This window comes from Oryzias melastigma, linkage group LG13 (genome assembly GCF_002922805.2).
Source record: "Oryzias melastigma strain HK-1 linkage group LG13, ASM292280v2, whole genome shotgun sequence".
In the NCBI taxonomy this organism is placed as follows: Eukaryota; Metazoa; Chordata; class Actinopteri; order Beloniformes; family Adrianichthyidae; genus Oryzias; species Oryzias melastigma.
The window spans coordinates 3,138,658-3,146,672 of NC_050524.1; the positions used below are offsets into that span (position 1 = coordinate 3,138,658).

General features: G+C 43.4%; 1 pseudogene; it reads left to right on the forward strand.

The window, feature by feature from the left end:
- The first annotated feature begins 1,642 nt into the window (after positions 1–1,642).
- The window catches only part of LOC112149747, an 8,274-nt pseudogene continuing 1,901 nt past the window's right edge, over positions 1,643–8,015 (forward strand).

Genomic DNA, 8,015 nt, shown 5'->3' on the forward strand with positions numbered 1-8,015 from the left:
ATCATAAACGATTCCATGTGTGGAAGTGAAAGGAAGTTCCTGCTGTGCTTTTGGTTCACCAAATCCAGCCGTCTGCCACGTTCCTGCTGGTGCGCATGCGCGGTCTGTGATGGTTGAGTGGAGGTCTGACATCGAACCAGCCGTGCAGTCTGGGGTCCCGTCACTGCTGTTGGTGGATTTTGCTGCAGAGTTTCAGCTTCAGGATTGAAGAACAGATCCACTCTGAAGTCAGCTTCTGCTTTGTCAAAAACAACCTTTTCAAAATAAAGTTTTTTTGTTCGAAAAACATTTTTTCATGAACCCCAAGAGGTAAAATAAAGGATTTCCGTGCGCACGGATGACCAAAGGGTTAAATAATCCGCGCGCGCTGATTACACAACCGCTTTGTGGCGCGCGCGCGCCTGCTTTGGACATCAGAGCCTGATCCTGGTAAGAATCGCGTCGCTTTACTGTCATATATTGTAGATTTAATGTGGTAGTTTCCTCTGATCAGCAGAGTGACTGCACGAGGATTCAGCAGAAGACCCGGGTCAAACTCAGCTGGGAGTCATCTGAGCGCGCGGGTGGTAAAACATCTGCGCGCGCGCAGAAGAATACCTCCAACTTTTTACCTCCGACCGTCAATATTGTTAAATATGTAAAGAAAAAAACTTCTGCGATTTGAGTTTATAAATAAAGTTTTGATGTTTCACTAAATCTTTTAACCTAATTTAACCTTAATGCCTCTACAGTTACAGCCAATCAGAGATAGGAAATCTTGTATAAGAAAACTACATTATGTGAGTTCTTGCATTAAGAAATATGATCACTAAATCCTAGGATCATTGGGGCAGAAACATTTTCTCCAGTTAATTTATACAAATTTTTCCACAAACGTTTCTGTGAAACTTAAGTTTTCATGAATAATCTATTAACCACATCTTGCATTTACAGCTGGAGGGACGATAAAACATGAGCAACAAATGGTCCAATAACTAGCAAAAATAAAGAATTTTCTTTCTCACAAATTAGAATCTTTTCATAACCTTTTATTAGCTCCTGATTCACCACAATTTGAATAAATAAATCTCCAGAAATTGTGTGAATGTTTAGTAAGCATTGACACCACAGTGATTCTCCTGCTCCTTACCGTATGTTTTCAGGCAAAAACTAAATCACACTTTCAGTGATTTCAGCAATCTTGGTATCAAACCGTTCACCTTGGTCAGAACATTACTCCTTGTATTTTTGGTATTCATAAACTTTATAGTTTTTGAAAAAAATGATCAAAATATGTCTCAGAGGAAATGAATGAGGAAAACTGAAAATGTCAAAAGATTAGCAACAAGATTTTAAATACATATTAATATTTTCATATTTTATAGTAATTTTCAAAATATTTTGAGTTTACGTATTATTTTAGCAACAGGCTAATGTTTTTGGCTAATTTAGTTTACGGAGGAATTTGGGGCTATTTTGGAGTTTAGCTAGTATTTAAGCACCATGCTAGCTTTTTTTTTGCTAATCTGGCATCTACTGCTAATTTGGAATTTGGCTAATATTTTAGCAACTTGCTAACATTTTTTTCTAATTTATTATCTACTGAAGTTTTTAGGCTAATTTAAAATCTATTTTAGCAACAAGTTAACATTTCTGACTAATTTAGTTTACTGAGGAATTTCAAGGCGGGGTTTAGCTAGTATTAAAGAAACAAGCTAGGTTTCTCGGTTAATTTAGAATGTAATACGTTTTTTTGGGCTAATTTTGAGTTTAGCTCATATTTAAGTAACACACTAAATATTTTTGCAAAATCTGCATTTTTAAGACATTTTACTACCACTTTTTCCAGAAATTTCTATCAATTTAAGCTTTTTCATAGTTTTTTAACGAAATGTCCAATCTTTTACCAAATTTAATTTTGATGTGGCAGAGCTGAACATGAAAAACCTGCTGGATCTTGTCTGGTAAAGTCAAAGAGTTCATAACGCGGTTGTGTTTTGTTTTCGGAGTCTGCTGCCCCCAGGGGCTGCTGGCAGGGGCGTCAACCTGCTGAACAAACCTGCAGGCTTTCACACACAAGATTACCTTTAGGTAACTGAGATGCAAAAATAAAAAAAAAGCTTGGAATGATCTCTTTAAATCCCTTTTATTTTGTTTTAATTTTATTTATCCAGGCATTTAAAGCAATATATTTTTATTGTCAACTGTTTAGGATCAACTGAATAATCAGAAAAGCTGTTTTCATCTGCAGAAAACAGCTTTTTTCCCCCTTTTTGTGGCTGCAGGAATCTTCTTTGTGATTTTATGTCGGCTTTTCTTCCATTTGGATCTGGGTACAACGTTGTGTAAACTTTGTTTTTTTTCAGGCCTGTGCTGGCCACAGCTGCTGAGGGGGCAGTTTATGTGCGGCAGTAAAACCAGGTTCTTTTATTTTGGTAACTTTCACGCCCCCATATCCAGGTGAAGGTGCAGGAGTCCAGACGCCTGTTTCCCTGTGACCCACTGCCCCTCTTGTGCAGATAAAAGCTGCAGCTGCTGCAGAGCAGACAGGAGTGATCATGGAGCTGTCCACCAGCCTGATCTTGGTGGCTCTCACCGCCGTTCTGCTCTGGCTGCTGAACCTCAGGAACAACAGGAAGCACCGCTTGCCTCCGGGCCCCCCCCGCGCTGCCCCTCATAGGAAACCTGCTGCAGTTGAAGAAGAATGCTCCCTTCAGGACTATTGTGGAGGTGGGGGTGATTTCTGCACTCTGACAGTGAAGAAAGGAGATGTTGTGAAATGCTTGTTTTGCAGCTCAGTCAGACCTACGGGCCTGTGATGACCATCTACATGGGCTGGAAGAGGACAGTGGCTCTGGTTGGTTATGATGCAGTCAAGGAGGCTCTGGTGGACCAAGCAGACGACTTTGTGGGGAGAGCGCCGCTTCCGTTCATCCACAGAGCTACTAGAGGATACGGTGAGTCCAAACTCTTGAGGTTCTACCATCCAGCGGTCCAGCAGGTTTCTGAACTCGGCTCTCCTCCTGACAGGGATCGGGATCAGTAACAGGGAACGCTGGCGCCAGCTGCGGCGCTTCACTCTGACGACGCTGCGGGACTTTGGGATGGGACGGAAAGGGATGGAGCAGTGGATCCAGGAGGAGAGCGGACACCTGATAGCACGGGTTCACTCATTCAAAGGTGAGATTTGGAGAAGTTCTTGTTGATCCACTTTGAGGTAATTTTAATTATTTGCCTTTAAAGCCTTTATTTTTTCACTTTTTTAAAACTTAAAAACAATATAAAACTAATGAAGCAGGTTGTTGGAGTTGAAAGAGCTTTATTTGCTTCATGCATTGACCAAAGTTCTGGAAACAGCCCGTTTGGTGCACTGGGCTTTACCGAACCACAATACTGAACCACTGTAGCACAAAGTTGTGTGAGTGAGGTGGTAGATCAGAGGTTCAAATCCTAGTTTTTTAAATTGAAATCGGTCAGTCATTTGAAATAAAATCGTCTGTCAAGTGAAAAAATGTTTCAGGTAATTCTGATCAATAGAAGTTGATGATTGAGTCAAGTGCTTAAAATAGAAAGGACTGTGACAGAAGGGTAAGATAAGATTCAAACACATTGTGCTGAACTGAGTAATATCCTCTCCAGGGTCATAAAGGTGTAAACATAGTGCTATGCTTACACTTGTGGAGCAGAAAAAGTTGCGTTAAAATCCCATTGGCTGTCACACACCCAATGGGACATACGTGACCTACAAAAAGTCAACAACGGAGGTCCTCATCCTCTGGGGGAGCGATGAGCTGCAGACACAGCTGCTCCCAGGACCAGAACTCCCCCCAATCTGAATTCTTCCCTTCTCCCTTTTCCTTCATTTAGCCCTCCAAATGGAGAGTTATGTAAAAATAGTGTCTCATATTTCAGACGTCACTTTCGTTCAATGACGTCATCAATAATCGCCGGTCCGCTAGTGTTAGTGCGGAGACATGACTTGCCCCTTCAAACGGAGGGGAAGGGAGAAGGAACGAATTCGGATTGGGCCATTGAGTCCCAGTCTTTGCTATGACATAACCATGGATTTAAACCCACAACCTTCTAGTCTTATGGTGCTGTCACAACGAACGCAGCAAATTCACGTCTCCCGCCCCTCTTTTGTTGCCTGTAAAATTTACTGCTCAGCGCCTTGACGCGCCTGCCGCGGATCAACCGCCAAAGTTGTTCTTTGCCAAATCACGGATGATGTTGAGCGAGTAGCTTGGGTTTACATGCTTCTGAGAGCTCTATAGAGACACCAGCAAGCGGATCGCTGTATTTGTTTTCACCAGATCTTTCAGAGTCTCTCTGGGTTCTGGGTTCTTCAATCTTGCAGTGAGAGCTGCACCTGAAGGCCTGTCTGTGGTCCAGTTTGAGTTAGATCTGCCGGGCGCCTGGACAGCAGCGCTTGCCATCAGCTCTGCCCGAGCCTCAGCAGCGGCAATAGCTATTAGCTCTGCCAGAGTCTGGGGAGCAGAGCTCACTAGCTCGTTAGGCTATCCACCTGGCAGCTGGCTAGCATAGCCGTCCATCCAGCTCAATGAGCTCTGTGACGGGCTGGCGATCTATCCAGTGTGTATCCCGCCTTCGCCTAACAGAAACTGGGACAGTTTCCGGGAACATAGCGGCCCCCGTGGGTTGCAACATGTTAGGAAGTTCATGAAGAAAATCCTTGCATCAACCGGCCATCTTGAATGTTTATTTCTACTTTTTGATCTAGTCACCAAAACGTCATGTGCCCAAAGCTGAGTCCCTAATTGGTTGACACGCCGCGTCAAGCTCGCTGCCGAAATCGCTCCGTGCCAGATCGCATCTTTACATTGTCTTAACATTGACGCCTCTGCCGCGCCGGGCGCATTTGGTGTGAACGCACCATTAGAGCAGAGACTCCTCCAATAGTCCTCCGAGTTGGTTTAAATCTATGGATCCATTGGAAATGCAGTTGATTGTTTCTGTTTTGGTCCTGATATGAACCCGTTAGTGTTTTTCTTGACCTCCTGCAGGGAAACCCTTTGACCCCACGTTTGTAATGAGCTGCACCGTGTCCAACGTGATCTGCTGTTTGGTCTACGGAGAGCGCTTCAACTATGACGACAAGCAGTTTCTGGAGATTCTCAATATAATTTACGAGATTCCGATGTTCAACACCACCCCCATGGGAGCGGTGGGTGGAAGGTTTTCCTTTGCTTTTATCTAAAAAGGTTTTATAGAATTCATCTAAGGAGCCTGCTCTGCTTCCTTCTTACAGCTGTACAACATCTTCCCGTGGCTCATGGACCGTCTTCCAGGCCGTCAGCACGTCATCCTTGAAATGATTGAGAACATGAGAAAGTTTGCCATAAAGAAGATCCAAGAGCACAAAGACACGCTGGACCCAAGCTCTCCGAGAGACTATATCGACTGCTTCCTCGTCCGCATGGATCAGGTTAGAATTCAAGAGGTGTAATGAGAAGCACCAGAGTCTAGAGGACCATGATTGTCTGGTGACAGAACAATGTAAAGAAGAGTCTCATGTGATAGATATGGTATTTATTGCTGGTGTGTATGAGCTAACCTAGAAATAGCCTACATAGGATGAACAACAGATGTCCTAAGACTGAACCCTGGGGGGCTAAAAGTTTTTTTTTTTTTTTTACAAAGATGACTTGTGTGAAGAAGGTATTAGGTTCTGTGATGGGTTCTTTCAGTAGGAACAGTGTCTAAAGTAGTGACAGAGTAAAGGGTCATCTGCATCTGAATATGGTGTATGATATGAATTATACCATTGCTGGTGTGTATGATCTAACGTAGATATAGGCTACAAAAAGTGAACAACAGAGTTTCCTCAAACTGAACCCTGAGGGACTTCAAACTCAGAGATTTCTAAATTGCTTTCCCACCTTTACTTTATTTCTTTTCTTCTTATGGGTTGCCATTATTTCACTGAAGAAAGTTTTACTGCATAAGTTTTCTAAGCAGGAACAGAGTTCGATGGTCTAATGGTGACTTAGCAACAGAGTGGTGTCATCTGCATAAACTCTTTGGATTGTGCTGGGTCTGAGGTAGCATGTACAGACTGAACAGCACAAGACCAAAAGACAAATGTCTCTTTGATTTATGATTGTCCATGAAAGCAACACAATGAATGATGTTTGCTAGCTGATTCTTTTGCTTTACCTGAAATTTTGGGTTCATACTGTAGTGAACTGCACCAGGGTTCACTTTAAAGCAAAGCGGAGGCACCAGTTTTGTGGACAGCTTCTAAGACTTCTAACGAACAAACAAAGAGGTCTTTTTGGTTAAATGGGTATTTGTGTGCCATAATTAATACCTCATTATTAAGAAACTGTTTTGAAATTGTCATTTTGCAGCTGCAATGTTGATGTCAGCGTAAATATAAACTTGCAGACGGATATAGAGGCGGCATACTAACATCATTTGTGAGTCGTAAAGCACCTTTATTGTGCCTGATTATCCAGGGTTGTACTTGGGACATGCTTCATAAACCATGGATGTTGCGGTACTGCAATACCAATTCAATATAGCACTCTTGACTCACAGCAAGAATGTCCCGGCTCAAGTCCTGGTTGGGACCTTTCTGTGTGAGCTTGCATGTTCGCCCCGTGCATGTGTGGCTTCTTCTTACAATCCAAAAACTGCTCCGTAGGTGAATTGGTTACTCTAAATTGTCTCTAGGGGTGAATGGGTGTGTGATTGGCCTTGCGACAGACCGGTAGCCTGTCCAGGGTGTACCCTACCTTCACCCACAAGTAGCCAGGTTAGGCTCCAGCAGCCCTGTGACCCCAAAGGGATAAAACAGGCTTGGAAAATGGATGGATGGAATAGACTTAGTACATATTTTTAAACTTTGGTAAGTTGTAAATTGCTGGATCCCAAAAACCAGATCTTCTACATCTACTCCTTCAGAGCTATTACCTCATTTTCTAAGCATTCTTGCCCAGTTCCTGGTAAAAAAATTGACCAATGTTGATTCTAGTGACAGAACAAATCTAATCTGTATAATCTGGAGCCGTTAGGACAGGGGTCATTAGAGAAGAGCCTGAGTTGAGCTCTTGGAGAACACTCATCAATGCCATCTTTTAGACTTCTTCATCAACCTTTCAAACATTCTTGATGAGGATACGATATACTCAATTATTGTATTTGTTTCTTCCAGGAGAAGAACAGCTCCACTACTGAGTTCCACTATGAGAACCTGGTTGCTACAGTTCTGAATCTGTTCCTGGCAGGAACAGAAACCACTAGCTCCACCATCAGATACGCTCTGAGTGTTCTGATCAAACACCCCAAAATACAGGGTAGGTTCTCCTGCAGAACTCCATCAGCTCAACGCAGCAGAACAGAAGAACATCTCTTTGTTCTGCAGAGAAAATACAGGAGGAGATCGACACTGTGATCGGGAGAGAACGATGTCCCTCCATGGAGGACAGGAAGTCCCTCCCCTTCACAGACGCCGTCATCCACGAGGTGCAGCGCTTCATGGACATCACACCCTTCAGCCTCCCTCACTATTCTCTGAAGGACATTTCATTCAGAGGTTACACCATCCCCAAGGTGCTCCACCTTACCATCAACTCAGATTTAATCCATTAAATCAAAAACCTAAAACTCTTTGGTTTTGTCTTTAAAGGACACAATCATTTTTCCCATGCTGCACTCTGTGCTCAAAGAAGATAAGCAGTGGTCAACCCCCTGGTCCTTCAACCCCCAACACTTTCTGGATCAGAATGGAAACTTCAAGAAGAACCCTGCGTTTGTGCCGTTTTCTGCAGGTAAGATTCCTGCAGAACCTCCGTATCTTTGCTCCAGTAACACTTCTGTCTGCTTGCAGGGAAACGAGCCTGTGTTGGAGAACCTCTGGCTCGGATGGAGCTGTTTGTCTTCATCGTGTCTCTCCTGCAGAACTTCACCTTTTCTTCTCCCAGCGGTCCCGACAGCATCAACCTGGTTCCAGAATACAGCAGCTTTGCTAACCTGCCTCGCAGGTATGAGCTCATCGCCACTCCACGCTGAAG